General features: G+C 41.5%; 1 protein-coding gene and 1 long non-coding RNA gene across 22 annotated transcripts in view; one reads left to right on the top strand and one right to left on the bottom strand.

Annotated features, from left to right (window-relative positions):
• GNB1 (G protein subunit beta 1) overlaps window positions 1-23295 on the top strand; it is a 41120-nt gene that overhangs the window by 2647 nt on the left and 15178 nt on the right. For 4 of the 21 annotated variants that reach the window (XM_040084609.1, XM_040084608.1, XM_040084610.1 and 1 more), the window contains exons 1-2: window positions 3869-4125; window positions 22257-22308. The gene's annotated coding sequence lies outside the window, so the exon portion shown is untranslated. Of the gene's footprint in view, window positions 1-2696; window positions 2755-3595; window positions 3725-3868; window positions 4126-4264; window positions 4386-4517; window positions 4789-20788; window positions 20847-22256; window positions 22309-23295 lie in introns of those variants that run through there. The other 17 variants (XM_040084611.2, XM_040084605.2, XM_058423325.1 and 14 more) reach the window with 13 other exon arrangements.
• On the bottom strand, window positions 460-4452 carry LOC120762313 (uncharacterized). The gene is made up of 3 exons (XR_005703879.1): window positions 4430-4452; window positions 2524-2619; window positions 460-895 (listed from the first exon to the last, which is right to left on the bottom strand). It is a non-coding gene; the product is annotated as an uncharacterized LOC120762313 (long non-coding RNA).

The following is a 23295-nucleotide window of genomic DNA, read 5'->3' on the forward strand; positions in this document are numbered from 1 at the left end:
GTATGCAAAAATTAATTACTTTAAGAAGTGAAACTACCCAAAGCTTCACCTAACTCAGGATCCTCCCTACAAAGGGGTTAATGTCAGATGATTGAGAAAAAGGTGCAAGAAGTTTTGCAATGGAGAATTATGGAGCAACCTCTCTACAGAGAGGTTTTCTGTAGCTCTGACCCAGGACCAAAACTGTAAGTTCAAAGTGGACTAAAAAAAAATATTAAAATTGGTTTTATTAATTATCTATACCAGATCTTCAAGTATCCACAGGTACTTTCAGCAAAACTTTTAGTTATAAACCGTATTTTTGCAGCGTATGGAAACAGATAAAGTTATATCTGGTAAGTCCACTTAATTCTGGTGATTCATCCATGGAACAGTACAAACTATGGCTATTCATGGATCTGTGTGAAAAATTAAGATTAAAAATGAGAAAGAAATTTAAAAAAATAAGATGATGCCTGTGCAGCAGCTTCCAGCGCAGGATTATATGAGGACAGCAGAATAAACCACCTTGTTGCACGCAGCAACGTGGGATTCTTCTGCCAGGTTTTAAAATGCAGCAAAGCTGATTTGTCCAGTGAGATTTACAAACCAAACCAAACCAAAGCTCTCCCACCCCACCTGGAACAACCTCCCCTCAGTAAACAACCATTTCCAGTCCCCAGGATCCCTCCCCATAATGGCAGTGTTACTGTACATCCATCAAACTTCTCACTGGAGAATAAGATAGAATTAAGTCACTGGATCAGAAACAGGAACTATTGCAACAGTTGTGTTTTTACAAAAGAATAGGTGTGGTGAAAGCATTGGCTCTGTGTAAATGTGCTATAAACACTTCTGACTGATGCAGTTTCCTTACCCAAATTCCATGGATTTGAAGACATGGCAGAGGACAGACCTGTGGACAGAAATTCCTTTTAGCTCTCGTGAAACAGAGAATGCATAAAAATTAGAATGCAAGGAAAAAAATAGAGATTCCTAGGAGAGGGTAAGATCTGAATGTGTATTTTATTTTAAAAAAAACCCCAAACCATGTTTAGTTATTAGAATTGCACCACTGGTAAAAGCATGTAAGAAATCTAAGGAGGAAAAGCAGGTTCTGTGATAAGAATGTGCAATGGGAAAAAAGCACACATTAGTTTATAATGGTATCATTTATAATTATGTAATTTATGATATAATTAATTCACACTGCAACTGTTCTAGTCCAGTAACTAAATCTCAATGCAGCTATTTCCTCAAAGAAGCAAAATGTGATTTATTATTCGCTATCAATCTCAGAATGTTATTTTTGTTCATTACCCAGATTTTTTTCTGTATGATCCAGTGCTAGCTGAAAATTTTCCACAAAATCTCGTAAGATTGAGAAATTTTCCTTCGTAAAACGAGGACTTTTCTTCTTCTTTTTTTTTTTTAATCCTTTATATATAGTACCTTTTTTTTTTTTTTTATTAAGCGGTCATTCTTTTCCACATAAATGGCGTATTCCCAAAAGGATATTTTAATCTCTGCTAAGCCTAAAAGCAATCTCTAACTAAAAAAAATTAAAAATAAAAAAACCCCAAACATGCAACTTACCTACTATAAATCTCACTTAGATTTAATGACTAAAATATTGTGTGTAACTGCTTTTGAAATCTGTAGGCAACTTTGCAAATATCTAATAAACTTGTGGTGTATCTTAAGCACTTAGATTTAATCAGTATTTCCCAGATGGGGATGCTGGATGAATCTCTAGCCTCAAGAACACTGACATCCCCATCTGCATACAATGTGGTTCCACAGATTTTAACAGGATAATTCCTGTCCACATTTCAGGGGTGGAACAGAAATTTCCCCATGGTTACTGGAGAGAATATTAGCAATTTGGGACAGTAATTCAAGAATGATTTATTCTAATTTCAGTAAACTTTTTAAATTTTGTTATTTGTAAATCTCAAGGTGATGAATTAAAGCTTTAGTACATCATAAAACTTATTTAAAAACAAACATTTGATTATTATAAATCAAAGGCTTAACCACACCAGGATCTAATAGTTTTTCATAACAGACAACCTGAATAATAGCCAATCCACTTCCCTACAGTTTAATTGGCAAAGCTGCTCTTTCTTTTACTAATTAAAGGTAACCACATCTCTCTTCAGAAAGCATGACAGAGGGAACACTTTGATTTAAATTCTAGGGAAGCAAGAATCTACTGGGGCAAGAGTGTGCAGAAAAAATATTGGCGTCTAACTTTTTTTGTTGGTTTTTTTGTTGTTGTCGTTGGGTTTGGGGTTTTTTTTTTTTTTTTTTTTTCCTGGTTGTGTTTTTTGTGGGGTCTTTTGTTTATTTTATTAGTGTATTTGTGCTGGATAAGTTTTAACTGAAAATGAGCTATAGTGCTGTGGGTAGTTTTACTATAAAGCTATTTCGGTTGCCAAGTAATCTCAACTTTAAGCAAGGTATAAACAAATACTGGGAAAAACCCTCAGATTTGGACCTGTGATAGAAGTAAAAATGACGCAATACTGTATCTCTACTTACTTTTTAATATTAATTAGGGTTTCAGTATATGAGTTCTGGTGGGAAATGATTCCATTTTGGTAACATCTCTCCTGCCTGGTTTACGTGAGGTCCCATCTGCAAGACAGAAATTGCAATTTTTACGTTTCCTTACTATTTTTTTCCTACTTTCTCTTTCATGCAAACCCTTCCAGAGCAGTGATGGATGCCGTGAGGAGAAAATGAAAAGAATGCTCTGGAAACTTTGGCTGTGTGAGTACCTTTATAAGCAAAGCTAGAAAAGATAAGTTCTAAGCTACGGAATTGCTGCCTGTCATGTTCCTGAGGGGAAGACCACAGAATCACAGATTTGTTAGGGTTGGAAGGGCCCTCTGGAGATCACCCTGGCCAAGGCAGAGTTACCAGGAGCAGATGAAATAGGAATAGTGTCGAGGTGTGTTTGGGATGGCTCCAGAAAGGGAGACTCCAGGCCCTCCCTGCACAGATGCTCCCTGCCACCCTCATGGAAAGCAGCTCTTTCTCACGCTGAGGCGTAACTTTTGGTTTAGTTTACAGCCATTGCTCCTCATCCTGTCACTGGGCACGGCTGAGGAGTCTGGCACCATCCTCTGACACCCCTTGGGAGATATTTTTATGCATTAATGAGATCTCTCCTCAGTCTTCCCTTCCCAGACTAACCAGGCCCAGCTCCCGCGGTCTCTCCTCACACGATGACACGAAAGTATTTTTTTCTTGCCAGCCTCTTGCGAGCAGCATTTTAAGGCCTGTGGCCTCTCTCCCGCCCTTTCCCACTCGGCAGCCCAGAGCACTCATTTAACGCGGTACGGAGGCTCTGCCTCTCCCAGCCCTGAGCTTAAACGCCATTTGTGGGCTCAGTTTCGTGCCTTTTTGTTCTCATCCTGCTCTTTCAGACTCGTTTTCGGCCTGCAGGGCCGGCGGGGCGGCCGCGATCCCCCCGCCCGCCCTCGCCCTTTGTTCGCTGAGGGGAGGGAGCGCGCGGGAGCGCGGGCGGGAGGCGGGAAGCGCGCGGCCGCCGCCAGCGTAAGGGGCCGAAGGGCGTTGCCCGCGCGGGAGCGCGCACCGCGAGGCTCCCGGGAGCGCGCACCGCCCGCCCTCCCTCCCGGCCGCGCTGGGCGGGTGCCCGGTGGAGGCGGCGGAGCCTCCGGTGAGGCTCGCGGCGGCCGGGGCTGTGCGGGGCCAGGGCGGGGCGGCGGAGCCTCCGGTGAGGGTCGGCGGGGAGCGGCGGGGCTGCGGGCCGGGGCGGGGTGGGAGCCGAGCCGGGGTTTCCCGGGCGGGCAGCACGGGCGGGGCGGAGGGAGGAGGGGAAGGAGGGAGGTTCGCCGCGCCCAGGCTGCCGCTGCCCGATGGCTGCGGGGAGCTGAGCGGGCTGAGGAGGAGTCGAGACCCAGCGACACCCCCTCCCCCGCGGATCCCTCCTTCCCGCTCGGCTCTGCCGCCTTCCCCGGGACCCGCCGGGCGCAGCGCGGGCGGCTCCCCCGCTCCTCCTCCGCCGCCTCCTCCTCCTCCTCCGCCCCCCTTCCCTCCCCAGGCCGGCGGGACGCGGGCAGGACCGCGGGCGGCGGACGGACCGGCCCGGTTCATGAGCAGCGGCCGGGAGGGCAGGTAACCGTGTGAAGGGTGCGGGGAGGGCGGGGGTCCCTCAGAACGCGTTTCCCGCCCGCCGAGCCCCGGCCGGCCCCACCCCGGGGCCATCTTCCCTCGGCTCCCCCTCAGCCCCGCTCCTTCCCCTCCCCCGCGCTTCCTCCTCCTGCCGCACTTCTCCTTTCCCTCTCCTTTCCTCCCCTGTCCTCCCCTTCCGCCGCAGCACCGGGGGCCCCCCCGGGCCGCCGCCTCCTCATCGCCCCCGTTCTCGGCGACCCTCGGTATGGCGGGGTTGGAAATAGCCCCCCTCCCCCGCGCTTCCCACCTCCTCGGGGCTCCAGCTTCCCCTAAAAAAGAAGTGTGTTTGTAGCTGGAGGAGGAGGGGAAAAAGGTGGGGGTGGGACTGATTCCCTCTCGAAGGCTTCCAGGCGAAAAGGGAGGAGACCTCGGATCTTGCGGGGTTCCATTTTTAATTATAATTACGCTGTAGTGGTCTCTGCTAGACGGTTTGGGGGGTCTTGTCTTAAGCCGCAAAAGGCGAGGTTCACGAGCGATCCAGCCGGCAGAGGGAATATTTGGAGAGAGATTCAAGGGGAGGAAAGGAAAGAAAAAAAAAAAAGCAATGGTGTGGCTGCTGTAATGGTGGAAAACTGATTAAGAGGAGCCGGGGGTGAGACAAACAGGGTAAGGCTGCTTCCAGCACCCCCAGCCAGCCGAGGGCTCGCAGATGGGGCTCATGCTGGGTGTGCTGGGCGAGGGAGGGGTAGGGAAGGTTTTGTTCTCGTTAGAACCGGAACCGAGGATGGATTCAAACCGCATATTTGTTCCCCCATGTATTACGGTGCTGCATATTTTTGTGTGCCCGTAGCAGCGATAACGAAGATCATGGAGGGTGTTTGCTACAATAGAAAGATGGAGTTTTCTCCTTGGAAATGCTGTTTGAAATGTTACTTCAATTCCCAGCTTTTTATCGGAAGGATTTCAGCATTTTTTATTTATTTTTTTTTTTAAATCCGTGCAAGAGATATTGAACGTGTAGGGTTTTTAATCCTACAGCTGTGTAGGGAATGAAGATGTGTAAAGCCTTGCATGTAAATATGAAAGAGATGAGGCGTTTTATTAACAAAAAAATCTTGTCCAGAAGAAAATCAGAATGATGTAGAGGTTGTTGTAAGATGTCAATTTATCATTCCTGAAGATGAACTGAAATTTTAACGAACATGATATTTCATTATTCTCTAACAAAGTCATGGCTGGGACTCGTTTTAAACCAGGCATCCTTTCTAGGATGTGCCGACTGCCACGTTATTATGCATTGTCTCCACAGGAGGAAATAAGAGGAAAGGACTGTAAATGTAAGGCTTAAATGATTATTGAAACACCTTTTGAGTATAGTTGGCTCAACTTGGAGAGGTGATTTAAGACTGAAAAATTAAACGTTTTGCCGCTGTAGGATATCTGCACCTAATCGTGAGAGATTTATCCATATTTTAAGCTGATCTGAACACGAGGATGCGAATCAAGGCAAAATGCTGTCGATGTGTATGTGAAATACGTGTGAGGAAACGAAGATGATATGTTAATACCTAAATCCGTCCCTGAATGTGATAGATCAGAATTTTATTTCTCTCCTTTGTGTGCTCGAGGAGAGGAGAAGGCGAAGGGGTGATAATAGTGTGGTTGTTTTGGTGGCTGCAGATTAGCCAGGGTGTCTGTTTGATTTTCTTTTTGCTGTGAATGAATGGATCTCTCTGTGCCTGGGCCCAGTAGCTGCAACAAGATGGCGTTTGCAGCAAGGCAGCTCTCATTTTTCAACTCCTCCTCACCCCAGCTTTGCCAAACTAGATCTTATTTCGTAATTGTGTTTTAGATTTACTTTCTCGTTCTCTTTGCTTTCTTCTCTTCTGGGGTGGGGGTAGGAGGAGCGTTTGGAAGATTGCTGTGAGAAATCGGTGGGGTTTGGGGGTTTTTTTGTTAATTTTTGCGAGCTCCTCCAGATAGGAACTAGGTGGGAGGAGTAAATAGTTTTATTGAAATGTTCACATAGGCTCTTAACTGAATAGAGGGGTGACACAATTTTCGTTTTCACCTTGCAGTGCCTGCTAAACACCACCAAAATGTTCCTGGCTTTGATTAAGCCTGTTGCTAAAACCCAGTTTTTAAACGTAGAGCCCAGGTATGCAAAGGCTGCTGGGCCGTGGGTCTCTGCTGGCCAGGTAATCGTCAGATCAGAGCCTGTGCAGACAGGTGTCTTTCTGTGACACAAAAGAGTCTGTCTGCTTCAGAACACTCAAAATTTGTGGAGGGTTTAAGACTGCTGCTGACCCAGAATTACTGCCATCCTCCGGATAACTGTTCTTTTAATGGGCAAGAATAAGGCTTGGGGGATGTTAAAACAGCTCTGTGCCTGAGTAGTCAGTTTCAAGGCATTACATATTTTTAAAGCCTTTTACCTGTATTTTTTAGTATCTTTTGAGGAAAATGGACTTTTGATTTCTAACTCCTGTGATATTTCACTGTAGTGCCAAACTCCTTAACTTTGGTAGCCTAAATAAAATAGCTTGGTTAATATTTGATACACTGGACTCAGGCTTTAAACAATACACTTCCCAGCAAGAAAAATAAGAAATGCTTGTTATGTCTCCTGTATTCAAGTGACCTCCAAACCTTTGATAGTATCAAACATTTTCGTACTGTTTATCTATTACTTAATGTATAATCAGATGTTTGTTAGTTTATTGTAGTAACCCAGCAGTAGTTCATGCAGAAGGGAGCTGGGAAGCAGCAGAGCCGATTTTCAGTTGAGGCTTGTGGTGCTGGTGGGTTTTTTTTATTCAAAAAAAAAAAAGCTGAAATTAGCTGACTGCATTTTAATTCTCTGGTGTTTCAAGAACATTTTTTTAAAATTAAGAATACCGTCCAATAAACTGTTAGTTCCATTTGATAATGTCCTGTTAAACCTGAAATTACTTGTGCAATTTTTTTGTTACTACTCTGGCCTTTTAGTAAAGGAGCAGAGTGAAGTGAGATTCTGTTTTGGGTAAGATAAATTACATTTATCCTTGTTGAGTCCTTGCAGCTGCTAAGTCAGTACGTAGCAGGCATCCTAGCATGAAATCTTTGACAACATGGTAAATTAAAATTCCACAGGAAATCTTAGCAGAACAGTTTTCTAAATCACCTCCGTGCCTCGTGGAAATGTGGAGATGCTGTATTTGGACTTAATGAGAATTCTGGTGTAAGTAATCAATGAAGCTCTGTATAATGAGGGAGTGGATAGAATTTTGTGTAGCATTATTCTTAACATCATCCCAGAAGAAACACTCCACAGCTTTTAAAAATTTTAAAACTTGAACCATTAAACTAGTTTACTTAGAATAAGAAAACCCTTCAACTAATGCAATTTCAAGGCCCTTTAATTACAGTAGAAATACATGTTGTGTTTGTAGGATGCCTTTTCCTGAAATGAAGCAAGATGTTGGCTGCACTGTGTAACTTCCTGGTGCTTTGGAGGCTTCGATTTGGTCATGTGGAAAATAACTAAACTGCTTCTTCTTAAATAGTAACTTAGTTACGATTTCTCAATCCCTGTGAAACCAGATGCCAATTCATCTGAAACTTTTGTTGTTTTTGTAGATTCCTACCAGGCCTGGAGCTGTGGCTGGGGATGTTAAGCAAGTGTTGGGTTCAGCTGGTTTTGTAGTTACTGCAATAAAAAATTGGAGTTGTTTGCGCTCTGTGAAACCAGCGGTAGGTTTGTCTCCTCTACGCCGGGCTCAGCTCATGTTCTAGGCACTGAATTGGATTAAATTCTTACTGTCCATGGATTTTGGCTCTCGGCATTAGTGGATTGGTAATTGATATTCTCAATTTTAATATCCAGTTTTAGCCATATGGCACACCGTAATGTCTCAGCAATTGCATTTAGAGCTGCTTTGTTATGAGCAAGTTGAAATGGGAAATTGGGCATTCCAGTTGTTGAATTACCTTTAGGTAAGTTGTCCTTGGAGTCTCTAAAGCCTGTAGTCATGACAGAATTTTAGATGGGGGCTTTTTTTTTTTTTTTTTTTTACAGGATTTTACTGATTATATGGCAAAAAAAAAATAACCTTGAAAGCAGCATTCTTGCATTAATGAAATGTTTCTTAAGCATGTGACTGAAGATAAAGTGGACATTTTTTGAAGGGATTCTTTTGGTTGCTTCAAGTGCAGACTGAAAATGAAAAGAATACATACTCCATTCAAAATGTTTTTTTTCTCCCCACTGATAAAGTTGGAACTAGTATTAGCCAAGGTCATGATAAAAAACAAAAATACCCTCAAGCCCCTATGTTTCTATTTAACATAGTGTCTCAATTTATTATTTCTTCCCAGGGTGTCCAGTGTGCTGGGGATTTTGTGAATGTGGATTTGTTTTTCACCAAACAGAAATATATGCAGAATCCATAGATACTTGAGCCAACTGGTAGTTGAGCAGAACATTAAGAGGTTTTTAAAAGCTTTGAGCTGGCTATGAGCAGTACCTTTACTTGAGATGCCAAAATAATCAACGTAAATTACTGTGGAAAGCTTCCTAGTACAAAAATATGGATGCTCCACGATAGGTTTTGAGGCAGAATGCTGCATTTTTATTAAAATAGTAGAGGATTTCTCAGCAGAGAGAAAGGAGATGGTTAGCCTTGGAATAGAAATACACACTTAAAAATAATTCTGTGAACATAAAGATCAGATCATCTTGGCCTCTTTTTTTAACATCTGAACTTGTAAAATTAGTTCCTTGCAATTAATATCTTGTAAGAGTATTAGTTCATATTAAATACAAATGAATTAACGTATGAATGTATAAATACTTATCAACTGCATTTATGGGGAGTGGTGTAGAATATGTTATGATTTGTTAGCTGCTTGAAATATAATGGAATATTTCTGCCTGTCTGAAGGGTTTGAGTGTACTGGTTACAGGGGGTGGTGTTTGCCTTGCCCGGAATATTCTTAGAAATGCAGGAATTTTGTGTCTTGAACCCAGCTAGGGAGTAAGGGTAATATTCATGGGTGCCATCTGGAAGCAGCCAAGATGTGGTGTCGCTTGCTATGTATATCTTACACTCCGTTTTAGTGGGGGTGCTGGGATTAGATGCCTACATGGGAAATTTTTTATGTGTTAGCCCAAAAAAAAAAATACTTTTTTGGGGACGTTATAGAGGTGTAATTTGTAAGGAGCCATAGAAATAATAAGTTCTAAATTTTCTCCAGGATTTTCAGCGCTGGCCTAAAGTGGCAGAAAGTAAGGATGTGTCCAGGTGTTACACATTGACCTGGTTATTGATATTTGGTGAATAAGAGCTTGAGGAAGCAGTTCAAAAGCAAATGTTGAAGATATTGCTGGATTTAAGTCTTGTTACTATCCAGTGAAGTAACTCCAGCAGGTTTAAAATTGGAATCCTTTGGAGAGTGTTGCAGACATTTTGAAGACCTGGCTTTGGATTAATAAATACATTCCCTCTGTCAGATATTCCATGGTAATTCCATGGAATTACATTAATTGTTGAAAACAAGGCATTTTTGTCATGAAGGGACGACCTGCAGTTATTTCTGCGTTTGATGGGACTGAAGGGTTAAAATTTGATCTTCCTGTGCTGTGTCTATTTTGGAATCCTAATAATGGATAAGTGAAAATGAGGCTGAAGACCTGAGGAAGGTGATCTGAGGGAGCTTAAAGGAGACGAGCTATAAGGTAGCTCTGTAATTGAAGGTGGTAAAGATAGGCTAAATCCTGGAGTTATTTTCATAACTTGTATTTAGAACTTGACAAGGGAAAAATTAGTAGCATTTAATACAGTGAAGGGAAAGAGGGTGATTAAAAATCTGCTTGCCATTTTAATGGGAAATGTAATTCATTTCTTTAAGTAGTTTGCCTGAAACTGCTTCATCAAAAATAAGTATATTAATATGAGAAGGTAGAATATCAGCTTGTCAAATCACTGCAGTTTCTAAAAGTTCTCTGTTTAGAAGAGAAATGCCTTCTAGATGTTACAAGAACTAATTAAATTGTGTACAGTTAAATATTTTTTTGCGTGTTCCTACCTTGATCTGAAGGTTTGCCTACATTTCGTGCCAGTTATGCTTATCATGTTTTTTTTCAGATGAGAATATTTTTGATGTCTTCTTGAAAACTGCAGTAATGCCTGCCAGCACTCCCCAAATAAAGAAAATATTAATTATCTGTAATTAGATAGATTAGATAATTTATTGTAGCTTTATGTAACGTGGTCCTATATTCAAAGCTATGTATAGATTTTTGTCACTCTTTTAAGGTCGTTCTTTTATTCCCCCAGCAAAGAGGGGGGGAAGTAAAACCAAAATACTTCTCTCTGGAAACTCAGAGCTCCATCCAAACTCCTGCATGCTGTGTATGAAAGTAGGTTTGGGGAATATTTTATCAGTTCAGATATCAGTGCTGATTTGACTCATGCTCATTACAGAATCAAACTGTGTTGGGGATGAGGGAATAAATAAGAAATTTCAAGGCTTTCTGTATGACTTTGAGACAGGCAGCTGTGGGTGTTGGCCTTCACTGACAGGAAAGGGATGCCTTCTCTTCTGTGCCTTGTTTTGTCTCCTGTTACAGTAACCTTAATTACAGCAGCTGATGCCAGTTATTTTCTTTCTTAAAGAAAAAGAGTTTCTGCTGAACTGTTACAGGTGAGCTGTTCATTCTGTGCATCTCGATTTTCTTACTGCATTTCTGCTTGGGTTAGATGTAGGGAACCATTTTAAAAGTCTTCTCAGGCACACTCATTTGCTTGGTGTTTATCCTGCCATTTCAGGATTTACTAAAATCTGTCAATAAATAGAGGTTATCTAAAATTACTTGCAAAACCATGAAGTTATTTGACAAGCTGAGTGGGTTTTGTTTTATTTTTGTGAAACGTTGAAATTTTCCAGCACTGATCTGACAAGGAGATCTTTAATTGTGCGCCTCAGAATTGGAGTTTAACTTCCATGGATACAGAAATGCACGTTAATACAGAGTTCCTTACTGTAAGGGCTTTCTCACTGGCACATCTGTGCTAACGTGGGATATTTGCCCAGATTTCCTGAGGGTGACTGGGCAGGATGTTGAGCTTGCAGATGTTGTTGGAGATCACATGTCCTGTCCAGATGTGCCTTGCAAGCTTGGGGTGTTGCTGCCCTTCTGTAATCTGTGGGAAATGTGGCTTTTCTTTTGGAACTGGAGAAATTTAATCTCTTAAATCACACAAAACACTTTGTATTCAGTCCGACTGTTGGGAGTTTTGTAGGTATTTGAGGGATTTATCAAAACAAATGAGGGGTAGGAGGTGGGTCAAGGCTCCACTCCAAGGCTAAAACCATACAGAAGATGGTATAAATGTGCCTTTTTTTGTTGGTGCATAGATCTTAAAAGTCAATGCTTTGTTATTTTCAGTAGTAACATTTGAAAGGCCGGGCAGAAATGTTCATTCTGTCGACAGCACTGATTGGAAGTCCCTGAACTTACTTCTTAGTTTGAAATGCGTGCGGTACTGATGTTTTCTAGTAAGATATTTGTGGTGAAACCCAGTGCAGAAAGTCTGGTTTAGTCATATGTGTGAAGCTCTGTCATGTTTAATTTTATTTAAATAATATTTGAGCTGATACATCTTGGTTAACACCAAGGGGTTCAAGGTATGTGTTGAACATAACAGTGCTTGAATCTCAAAATAAAAAAGTAAACTTAGGTTTCAGGATCTAAAATATTTTTTAAAAGAGTTATAACTGCATAAAACAAAACTTATTACTTCTTGTTTCCAGTAAATGACATAACAGAGCTAAACAGAGCAGGCCTATGCTTGCCTCAAGATGCTGAGGAGAAATCTGTTTATGGTCCTCTCGCATTTTATCATTTTGGTTCCCAAAACCCTGGGAGGTTTTGTTGTTTTTCAGATAGCCTAACAAATGTGTTGGGAGGTTGGTGTTGTAATTTTCTCTGTTTGTCTAGAAAAATTGAAGTAGATGTGATAGTCTGCTGAAATCTTTGGTGCTTGGAATAAGCTGATACTGTACTAATTAAGGAGCTGCCTTTGTTGGAACATATGTTTGATATTGCTGTTGCACGTTCTCTGTGAAGTGGCAGGACTCTGAAGATAGGCTGCTGTCTGTGTAACAAAGGTGGTGTCTGTACAAAGATCAGGAATGGGCTGCTTGATGCTCACGGCAGTTTAATTGTGCTGCAGGTTACCAAGGCCTGCATTTCACTGCAGCTGTCAGATATTATCTGGCCAGTGCCTGAAAACTCACTGTGCAAGTTCCTTGCTGAAAATGCTGTGTAGTACTCACAGGAAATAGGAGTGAACAGGAACCATTTAACACGTTTAAACCTTTACAAAGAAGCAGAGAAAGTGGGGGAAGTGGGTTTCTGTGCGTGGAGACTCAAATATCATAAACACTTTGGACAGAGATGTCAAATTGCTTGGTTTGACTTAAATTCTTCCTTTCATCTTCTAAGCATGGACAGTAGATGAAGTTCCAGCGTTTCAGGAAGTACTGAAGTTCAGCATTTCAGGAAGTGCTCTGGTTTGTCCCACTGAGTGGCTGACTGCTGCTGCAGGGTGGGGGAGCTTCTGCAGAACTTCTGGGGCTGGAAGCTCTGGGCACAGCATTGAGGGGTGGGAGCACTCAGCAGCTCCAAACAGCACGCGGTGCTGGTGCTCATCCGGAGGGGCTGTGCTCAGGCTCAGGGCAGAACCTCAGCAGCTCCAGGGCTCAACCAACGCACCTGGCTGCTGCTTTGGCACCACTTTGCAGGTGCTTTTTTCCATAAAATAGGTGGGATTGTCTTCTGATGTTTTCAGTTGCGTCTTTCTCAATAAATTCCCTGGTGTTACTTTTTTTTTCTATTCATCGTCTTTTACTCTGTATTTTGATCACCTAACAGGATAGATACCATCTGTAGGAACACAACTTACACTTAAAGATTAATGCCAGGGATTTTCAGAGAGTTAAAGCAGATCCTTCCATTCCTTGGAAGAGGAATGTCCAAGGGTGAAAGCGAGTATTTCCTGCTCTACCTTTGTGCTTTCTGCTGTGATACTGGCCCTGGGCTGTGCTCTCCTATCAGCACTGAGCATTGTTGCCTTGTGTGTTCCCAAACACCACTTCTCAGTCTAATGGATTCAAGGTCTCTCGTGTTACTCGACTTTTCAGGCTCAGCCTTGCTTTTCTTGTTCTTCTGTACCTTATTTTGTACAAACAGTACGTATCAAAATACAGCAATTGGGAGAAATCAATGAGCTACTCAGGGCATAAATCATTGCTATCAAAACCAGTGGAGCTGCTTGCACACTGATTAAAGATGGGGCATGTTGATTTGGGGGCTAGAGAACAAATTATTGCTTAGTCTCTTTTGGGTGAAAATACTAGAGAAATACCATGTTTTAATCTCTGCTGAGTATCTTTTATCTGCTATATGCATTATAATATATTTTGTTGATTTTTAAGGTCCCCTGAAATGCTTATCTTCAGACAGCTGCTGGAAAGCAGCTGTTTTTCATGGTATAGCTAAACTTATCCTAACAGTGCTCTGTTAATCTCCTACTGAAGATCACTGTGCCGTTTGAACACTAAATTCTTATTTCAGTGAATTAAATGTGTTCTGGTTTTTAGCTGGGGCTTGGATAAAGATCTTTTACACGGTTGTAAAGAATGAATATTTTGCTTCTAGCTGATCTCTGAGGCTTTGTACAGTCTCTGTAGCAGAGGCACAAAGGAGCAGATGGTTTGTTCCAATGTCTTAACTCCCCTATTTTTGTTGGGGCAGATGTGACAGCAGCTGTGGTGAGAAGGTAGTTATCAACTCAGTCCGGCCTGCCTCGAAGATGGCAGCAACTTTTGTTGCTTCTGCTGGATTCTTCTTACTATTATTTTTGGTTTATAAAAGCTTAATACAGTAAAAGCTTGCTTGTTTTCTCGGAGTCTTTCTAAGGCAGTGCAGGAAGAAGAATCCCTGGTTTCTGAAGAGCTCTCTCAGGATTTGATCCTGACAGCAAAAGGCATTTAGGGTGGAACTCTTGATCCGTGTGGAGAAGCACAATTGAGATTTGATAGAGTATGGACTATCTTGCTGCTCCTGGAAACACAATGTGTTTCTCATTAGTGTTTCTCATTAGTGTTCTGAGGGCCTTGGTGCAGTGAGACATGGCAGCACGTGAGCTCCTCAGCCTGTGCCTGCGCTCAGAGCAGGGAAATGCTTTTCAGAAGCAAAGTTGGCCATAAACATTTTAGGTCTGTAAATGTCTCCCTTAGATCAAGAGTGGAGGTACACCAATTTGATTGGCTCTTCATCTTTGGTTTTTAATGGTTTGACTTTAAGGATGTAAAAAGTAGGGTTGCTAAGTGTAGCTTTCTGGAAGGTGGTTGTATTTTTTAAAAGGGTGTAGACAGGAAGCAGTTGATTCTCCTTTGACTCAGTTGACTCTTTATTAGCTGGCATATGTAGGACAAAATGGATGATTCAGCTCCTGTTGATAAAACAGCGGAGCTAAAATTTATGGAAATACAAAATACAATAACGGGGATTTCTGCTGATTTTCTGCGCTTATGCAGGCACAGAGTCTTACTGATTTATTTTTTGCGTTCGTATTTTTCTTGTCTATTCCGCTGTTTTTGCTTCTGGGTTTTTTTCTGTGTTGTAAATAAGTGATCACATAACCCATTTCCTCCTCTAATGTAATAAATATTGTAGTGAAGATCTTAATGTACCTGCTGATGTCACTGTGATGGTAACATCTGAACCAGCACGTGATTTTTAACAAGGTGAAGATCATTCCAAGACAGATGTGTTGGCGAGCAGAGCCGAGAGAAATCCCATCCAGGCTTTTGGAACCTACTTGTTCTCTTACACTTTAATCCCTGACAGGGCAGCTGATCCACTTGATGGATTTCATTGTAATCTTCAGGATTTTGGTAACAGGAGGTGCCTCTGCCAGGTTTTGCATCTCCCCACTCATTTATTTGTCTGGGAATTCAGTGCAGTGTGATCCAGTCACACTCCGGGCTCTTCTCAGCACCTACTGGGAAATATTTGGGGAGAGCTTGAGCAGAACATCATGATAGAGAAATCCATCAGTCTTTGTGAGGACTTCTGAGCATTTTTAAATCACAGAAAATGAACTGAAGACTACTTGAAAATTGGCTTACCCAGAAGTGACTTTTAAAAGACAATATTTGGATGCTTAACGGGAATTCTCAAGAATTACGTTTCTTAATAGGATTGCAATTTACTATAAGCATGTTCTTAAAGTGTGGATTAAAAACTTGTTTTGATACCTGAATAAACATGGTTTTAAGATTGACTTCCATTAAAAAGAAACAAGTCTATGCATTTAGGTGTGTAAAGTGTTTCCATTTGCTCTGTAATGATTCTGTCACACTGGGACACTGTGAACTTCTCCTGCAGCTGTGTGCTTCCATTTCTGGCTCCCAGGAGAAAATGTTCTCTGTATGGCTTGGATTCTGAACTACCCCAAACTTCTAGATTCAGCTGATAGATGTGAGAGACCACACATTTTATCAGAAGATCATCTCCTGATGCCGTGGCATTACTTGGTAATATCATAGGAATATTGCAGTCTTACTTTGATTATTAATTATTAAAGCAAGACTGCAATATTCCTGTGGTGCTTGTGCTCTGCCCTGCTTAGGTAAACACAGATTCTGGTGGATTTGCAAATGAAGTGAAAATATCAGTAAAAAGTGGAGGTTCATGATACAAGAGTTGAAGGCAGCAATGAAGAATGACAGTTGAAATCAGAAAGTCAGAAACAACTGTTCAGTTACTGTAAGGCTCTGCAGATAGAAGCATCTAGTAATAAATGCTTAGTCATTTCTCTGTTGGTTAATTAATAGTAATATATTCTCTTTCAGTGCTGCCTGTGTTTTGTTTGTCAGTCTGAAGGGAGATGTCTGGTAGCATGTGACAGTAAAATTGCTTGGGTTTGGATAAGGGGATACTTAGGAAGTGACACTTTTCAGTGACTTTTTTTGATAAATATAGCTAGAAATTTAGGCATAAGCAGATTCTAAGTTTTTACTTATATTCTTTTAAAATTGTGAGATGAGGAAAGAAGTCAAAAACATCACTGACTAGTTGGGTGAAATTGATGAGGCTATCTGTAAATGTGCTGCTCTTCAGAAGAACTAACTGCATAGAGAAATTTGAATAAAACTTGCAATATTGGCTTATTGTGATTTATTAAATAGAAGTTTGTTGAAAACTTATCCTAAATACCAGTAATTTTTGTTCTTAAAATAAGTTAACTTTCCATGCCTGCTTCTTATCAGGAAGTGTAAAAATGCTCTTAAATGGGAATTTCTTTGGGAGGAAGACAGAAGAGATGTACTTAGGAAATGTTTGGGTTTGGGTCATGAAAGTACCAAGAATTATTAATATTCGTGAACTACTTCAAAGATCTCTTAAGACCCTTCTATTTTAAAAGTGTTATTTTAAGCATTTGGCTTTAGGCATCTGTTAAACTTGTACTATCAGTTCTTTTAGATTTTACAGAAATTCTCTGCTGCACCTAGAATATTAAAATGATTTTTTTTTTTTAAATAATGCACATGGCTCCCAGATGCATTTAGAAAGGATTAACGAAGTGACCTGTTACAGTCCAGATTTTTACGCTTAAATATTACATCAGTATGATTCTTTTTTTAAATGTAGGCCATGGGATTAGCATCAGGAAATGTGAGTATTTTGGCAACGTGGGCTTGTGTCTCCCATGAAGGCAGCTGGAGTTTGTGCAGCGGCGGTGGCAGAAGGAGACACGGGCCACTTCACATCAGAGCTGTTGATTGCAGTCATGTGTCCTGCCATGATCCTGGCATTGTTGTCTGCTTGTTAGGCTGCTATTTTGAGAAAGTGGTAAACTATTCCAAAAGGTTGATTTTCAAGTACTTGTTAAACAGAGGGAGGGATGAGTCCTTGGAAAATCGAGGCGTGCAAGCAAGAGCTGATGGATTATGCGTGATTAGCTTTTTGGTGGCTTTCAGTAGGTGTTGTGTTGTGTTACTGTGTGGTAACAACCTCTGGCATATTGAGGGATTTGAACGTTGAAGTTTTAACTTTTATGGTGAATTATTCATATTCTGTAGCAGTTTTGGAGGAGACAAAAATGCGCTGTTCCTCTGAGACGGTGGTTCCAATTTGGGACTTTGAATGTGAAAGTGCCTTGCTGAATTTGGGTTTTGCAAGGTCTTTCAAGGTTTCTAGATTTGTTCATATTTTGTTTCTTCCCTTAATTTTCTGAAATAAAAGCTTAATTTTATTTTTTTCCTTTTCTTTCCTTTTTTTTTTTTTTTTCCCCTTCTGAATAGTAGCAGCTATTTATGGTGGATGGGTTTGTTCTGGGTTTTTTGTTATTTTTGGGGGGGTTTGGATTCTGAAGTGCCAGATTGGAGCCGTGAGGCCCTTGTGAATTGCCTCAGTGCCTCACTGAAGGCAGTTTGGTGGAAGGCCACGTTGCCTGATTGGAGCCTGTTCCATGTAGCTCTGTTCTGCCTGGTTTTTCCTGTTGTATGTGCTGGTTTGTGTGAATGAGGTTATACAGGATGAAGGAACGTGGCCAGAACTTTGCAAGGACCCCTGAACTGACCTTTATTCTTTAGCCAACAATTTTCCTGTGTTCTGTGCAGCGAGGAGAATTTTTTATATTCCTGATGTGGTCTTGTAGATCCATCGAGCTGAGTAGAAAAAGTGCACAATTTTCTTCAGGAGGAAAGTGTTTCTAGAGTTCTTTTACTTGAAACAAAACACACAAAAGCTCTGAAATGCAACATCAGTGATTCTAGAAGTGGAACCCGTCATTCCATATTGAGCTATAGGTAATAGTGGAAGCACTGATGAAATCAGGTTGTTGAGTTGCAGCTATTTTTAGCTTGTATAATTATCATTTTACTCACACACTGTATTGAAAATGGAAATTTGTGAGCTCTCCAGCCAGCCAATGTGGCTGCTGCAAGATGAGCATTAACACTGATCGACCTGATGCTTGTTTTGTGTGTACTTCCCACTAATATATGGAAAAATGTCTACTGAGCACAGCGACTGCTTCAGCTGGGAACTTGGCAATTCTTCAGCACAAGAAGCAGCCAATACCTCCCACAGAAACATTCAGCTGTGCTGGCCTTGCACGACACAAGTGCTTTCAGGAAGTTTTCGAAGGAGTTGTACAATCTCCTGTTGTCCCTAGCAGGGTGAGCTCTTTTGGCAAACCTGTTAGGAAGGTACTGCTTGCTTTTCAGAGTTTGTGTGCTTGGAAATTACAGACGTGGCAGATGGTTCCCAGAAAAGGAGACTTCAAATAAAGGAGGAGTTGTATCCTTTTTGCTCCAGCGTATTTAGATTTATGAATTTGTAATTATTATTTTATACTTCTCTAGGTTGTACTTCAAAGCTGCCTTTGGAGGAGGGGACTGCAGAGACTTGGCTTTCTGGACTCCAGCTCTGCACTCCCCAGGGAAAGTCAGAGCTGGAATTAACTCTTGGAGGGAAACATGCAGATCCCAAAACGTCCTTTGAGCTTCCAGCTGTCTGGTCCAGCACTTAATGCTGATAGTTAGGACCAAGTCATTAAACTGAGGATGGGGTTTGTTTGGGAGTTTTTTGTATACAGAACAATCTTGAAAGCTTAAATTTGAGACTTAATTACTGTTGCCTGGTGGCACATTGGAATTTCATGATGCTGGCAGTGATTTGGCAAGGTGGTGTAATCTCTTGGGCATCTAGCTACTGTTCTGTGATAATAATCAGCTATGTAGACTGTAAGAAATGATTTTAATAAACTAACTTGCAATTGCTGCTTTCACAGCCATTATCTCTGCCTCGTAGGTGATATATTACAGTGGTGACGATCTTGGGTACCTGAGCAAGAGCATCTGCAGGCTAAATTAGGAACTGCCTGGCTCCATCCAGCCATCCCTGCTGGCTCAGGGGGGCTCTTCACAGGGGTGCAGAGCAGCGGAATAACCTCGCTTGAGATTGCTGCTTTATCTGAATAGTAATACTGAGATCTGCTAGTAGGCTTTGGGATGGTTTGAGGGTTTTTTGGTTTTTTTTCTTCACCTCCAGTGAAGTTATTTTTGCTTGAGTGCCTTGAATAGAACAATCCTATGTGCCACTCTTGCAGGAGGATGTGTTATGCAAGACATTTTTAAGATTCACGTGCTGTAATGGTCATGAAAATCAGTTTTTACTGGTGTTGGTTGAGATCCATGTTAAGCTGTGTTGATGAAGCCACTCAAATACCTGTGTAGACCTTGATTACATCCCCCACTGAACACGTCTCCCAGCTTCTCCATGTTCTTACAGCAGGGACACCTGCTGGGAGTCCTGGGCAAAGCTCACCCCAGGGTTTGAGCCAGATCCTCAGTATCTTCTCTGATGCCTGGCCCACAACACTGTGCATGAATTGCTGGTGTGTTTTAAATAGCAGAACGCCTTTGCAGCGATTCAGATATTAGCCTTGGCATCTAGTCAACGTGTGTGTAAAGCAGTCTTGAGAAAGTTGGAACTAACATCCAGAATGTTTGGGTTTTAAGTCTCATGGAATCCATAGGTCAAGAGGAAAACGTGTTTATGTGGTGAATGGCTTTGGAGAGGGTACAGTGAACGTGTTTAATCTGCTTAGGAAGTTGCTTCATTTTGGAGGGTTGGTCAGATTTCCTATTATGTTAAAATATTTCAATATGCTTTCCATACTCTTCCAAGTCCTTTTTCTTGATTTTTTTTTTTTTTTTCGGTGCTTTCCCCAGCCTCACGCAAAAAGCTGTGGTGTCTTTTGCAGAAATCTGCTTCATATGTAGACTTGTACCTGGAATGTGCTGGAAAAATTGAGATAAATTTTTAGGCTGGGTGATCAGCTCCGAGTTACTGCTTCAGTATCTCTAAAGAAAAAAGGCTATTGGGCTGGCAGCAGTTAGTGAGGGAAGCTTTACCCAGAAATGATGAAGCTCTTGACTTGTGGAATTACTTTACTCTTTTTTAGCCCAAATGGCTGGGCTGGTTCTTCACTTGGAGCAGGAGGCTGTGAGCATGTGGGGACACTGGGAGCACCAAGCCTGTGTGGGGCTGGCTCGCCTCCAGCTGCTTTGGTGTGATGGTTTAACCACTTGAACCATGCTCTGAGTGTTCTGTGGAACTTTTTGTTCTCTGCTGTCTTTGAAACCCCAGTTTTTGGTGTCAAGGGCTGGCAGCTCTGGGCTCAGCAGGGCTCTCAGGGCAGCGTGTGGAGCTCCTTACAAGAACTCTTTGCTGAGCCAGTGCTGCGGTGCAAGGAATGAACTGGCCTCTAATTTTCATGTTGCTTTTACCAGGCTACATTTTAGCTAAAAATGGAAGCTTGTGGCAATGCAGATCTTTTTTTCATGAGTAGCTAGTCTACTTTTGTCCTTAAATGAGCTCCATCTTTAAGGTAGAATTGAAAATATCTCCGTTGCCAGGACTGCATTCTGCGAGCGTTGCAGGGCGCTTTCAGCATCCTCAAGTGGAAACTTAACCCTTTGAAAAATAAACCCAACTTTTGTGGAAAAGTTTGCTGTTATGCTTCCTTCGTCTTCTTTCAGGCTGGTTAAAGTGGCTTTTTTTGTTGTTGTTTTGTTTTTTGTTTTTCTTTATTTTGCAGAAGTCATATGAAATCTGCAACACCTCTCCTGCAGTAATGAGGGTGCAGCACAGGACAGTAATGGTGTGTGTTTTGGCCTTTGCTATTGTGTATTCTGTGTGCTGTTAGTGTGCCAGCCTAAATTTACTTGTTTACATTTCAGGTAATGCTTTCAGAATTTCATTAGATTCCATTATCTCTGTAGAGGGAGCAATTTTTTTCTTGTCAGGACTTCTGGAAGTTGACTGGAGTTGCTCTGTTTTCAGAACTTGGAATGATCATGTCATGTTTTTGTGTCTGGAGGGTCGGAGTTTCGCCTCTGAGTGTGAGTTACTGTTTTGTGTCTCCAAGTGTGTTTTTCTGGCAGTAACAAACAAAACTGCTTACACTGTGATGGTTTCATAATCACAGTATTAAAATGTTTATCTATAAATGAGCTTGGCTGAGGATGATCCATATCCTAAGTAGCTTAACCTCCATACCAGACACTGAAGTGGTTTGTAAATTCTCCAGCTAGTAGTGAACTGTAAAAATCAGAAACATGCCTTTTGTGTGAGCTTTCAGGTGAAAGTGTGCAGAGTTTTAGGCTGGCTTTCTGATTTAAGGTCCTTTTGCTTCAGTGCCTTCTTGCTTCGTGCTCAGAACGATCTCCCCTGTCCTGTCGCAGCGGCTGTGAACGCTGAGGGGTCCCCTGGCATCACCCCCAGCTCTTGTCCTGGTGTGTGACAGAGCCACATCCACGTGTTTGGGCTGTAGAAGTGGTTGTCAGTGTTTCACCTCTTGGGGTGAACTAAAATAATGCTTTGTGCTGCCCAGGGGAAAAACTCTTCCAAAATTTGTTACATTTTCCCCCTTGCTGCAAGGCCAGTTTGTTAAACCAGTGCAGTCCGGGCAGCGAGCGTGTGAGTTACTGAACGTGTCAATTATTTTTGTACCTTTCTGATACCATTAGTGATTTAAAGTTGTAACTTTTCTAGAAGAGCGGTGTGCTCTCACTTCAGCTCGTTAGTAGGAGGTTTATGTAACTTCTGATAAAATAGATATCATGATATTTAACTGTGCTTAGAAGGCAAATGTAGCTCAGGGACGGGACTGAGCAGAGATAATTCCAACGTGTAAAAAAATGCTGATTGGGAGCGGGGAAAGCTTTGTAGTACAGTGAAAATTGTGTGAGTGAGACTGTATTTTCTTCTAATCCTAAATTCTCTAACAGCATGGACTTCTCTATCACTGGGGCGGGAGACTGATCTCAGGATTGCAAGAATTTTTTGGGAAAAGGTCAAATTGAGCTTGACATGAATCCATCTTTTGGTTGTGTTACAGTTAATAAAACTGTGCTCATTTCCTTGATGAAGGCAGGACAGCTGGTCAAGTTAGCTAACAAAGAGTTTGCACTTTGACAGTAGTTTAATTTCTGTTAGATTTGTTGAGAAATTGGTGCTCTTTTATGATAATTGCATTAATTGTGATTTTGGTGTCTTTTTTTTTCCCCAGAATTTACATGTTTGACAGCAGAAGTTGGCTTTCTACTGTAGTGAGAGAAAATGTAAGTAGAGAAAAAAGATTATTTTTTTTCCCCTAGTCTTGAGAAACTATTTTTAAAAAGTGGTTAATTCAGATTTTTGACTCTTAATCTGTGCAAGCCTAAAGTACCTGTTTTCTCCTTTAGCATGTGTTTTCTTGTGTCAACAGGAAGGATTTTAAAATGGCCAGGAAACCTGCTAAATAATAGATGTCAGTGCCTGCCTTCTGTCAGAGAGGGAACTGGCAAAGCAGAGGGAGACCACAGATATAACTGTTTCATCTCAGTGGGGCAGGGAACTGTAATAAATAAAATGATGAGAATAGTCATTCTCTCATGAATGAAAAATTACTTCTCCACCATGTTTGACAAAAGAAGGCCAAATTTCTTTTGAGCAAAGTGGCTCTTGTCAGAATGTTCTTTTCAATGTGTCAGTATTATTTAAACACAGCCTAAAAGTTTCAGAGTTTATATTCTGTGTAATTGTTATTATTATTATTGCTCTTGGAGCAGTAAAATCTTCATTACCTTCCAGACTTTAACTTGAATGTCTGGGAGGAACATTGCTAATTGGACAAGTATTTGTTGAGTTAAATCTGATGCTTTCAATTACTGGATGTGTACCTGTTTATCAAAAGGCAAGCAGCAGGCTTTATTCCTCTGGATCCAAGGGAACCTTGAATTTTTTTCTTCAGTTTTAGTTTATATAAATGAGAGAGAAAACACCTCAAATATGTTCCACAAGCAATTCTGATCTCACTGCCTTTCCCACTGAACAAAAGAGAAACAAGAAATCCATCTCTGCTCCTAAAAACAAAAAGAACCCTCAGCTTTTCGAAGCCAGCGTGACGTCAGCTCACTGTAACTAACAGTGAGTTGTGGATAATTCCTTTGTCATTGTGAAAATGTCCAAGCTGCTGTGCATGTTGCTAATAGGATTTGTGGTATCTGCTAGATTAGCACAGCTTCATTTAATCAGATGACCTGCTCTGGGACTGTCTGCTGGCCACG

Source organism: Hirundo rustica, chromosome 22 (assembly GCF_015227805.2).
Source record: "Hirundo rustica isolate bHirRus1 chromosome 22, bHirRus1.pri.v3, whole genome shotgun sequence".
Classification (NCBI taxonomy): domain Eukaryota; kingdom Metazoa; phylum Chordata; class Aves; order Passeriformes; family Hirundinidae; genus Hirundo; species Hirundo rustica.